Source organism: Malurus melanocephalus, unplaced genomic scaffold, assembly GCF_030028575.1.
Source record: "Malurus melanocephalus ecotype Western Australia unplaced genomic scaffold, MMel_1.1 scaffold_1244, whole genome shotgun sequence".
Taxonomy (NCBI): Eukaryota; Metazoa; Chordata; class Aves; order Passeriformes; family Maluridae; genus Malurus; species Malurus melanocephalus.
This window is the reverse complement of record NW_026624476.1, coordinates 13,349-14,322: the sequence shown is the minus strand read 5'-3', so window position 1 is coordinate 14,322 and position 974 is coordinate 13,349.

Genomic DNA, 974 nt, shown 5'->3' with positions numbered 1-974 from the left:
GAATGGGGTTTTGGAAAAGGCTCATCCTAAAGACGGGATCTGATTCATTTTCCTTCCCTTTGCAAATGGGATTTTGGAACAGGTTCATCCTAAAGTTGAGCCCCTTTTTTTTTTTTCTTCCCTAAACTAATGGGATTTTGGAACAGAATCATCCTAAAGACGGGATCTGATTTGTTTTCCTTCCCTAAGCAAATGGGGTTTTGGAAAAGACTCATCCTAAAGATGGGATAAGCAAATGGAATTTTGGAACAGGCTCATCCTAAAGGGATCTGATTTGTTTTCCTTCCCTAAGTCCTGCCTCTTCATCCCCTTGTCCCAAAGCACCCTTGGGGTTCCTGTAGGTTCTCATCATCAAGGAGCAGCTGATCCTCACCTGTTTTGGGAATTTAAATGCCTGACCTGCAGCCCAACCCTTTATTTCCAGTTTATTTTCCCATCTTCTCCTTGCAGGAAAAAAAGAATCTGTATTTTGATGGGATGGAGGCCATTCTTGTGTGCTGCAGCCTCTGTTTTGGAAATAAAGCACCCAAAGCAGCTGGGGCAGCAGCAAGGGGAGGATCCAAGCACTCCTGTGCGTCCCCAAACACAGCTGGTGCAGCTTCCAGAGAACCACGGGATCCCAGAGTGGGAAAGAAATAAAAAATCATCCAGTTCCACCCCACCATGGCAGGGACAGCTCCCACAGCCCAGGTGGATCCAAACCCTGTCCAACAATGTCCCTTTGACACTTCCAGGGATCCAGGGGCAGCCACAGCTCACAGAATTCCTCTGGAATTCCATCCCAGCTCCTCCCCACCCTCTTGGGGAAGAATTTCTTCCCAATATCAAATCTAAATTTCCTCTCTTTCAGTCTGAACCCATTCCCCCTTTCCCCATCACCCAGTTCCCAATGAAGAGCCCTTCTCCAGATGCTCGTAGCCTGTCTCCAGATCTTGTAGCCCCTCTCCAGATGCTCGTCGCCTGTCTCCAGATCT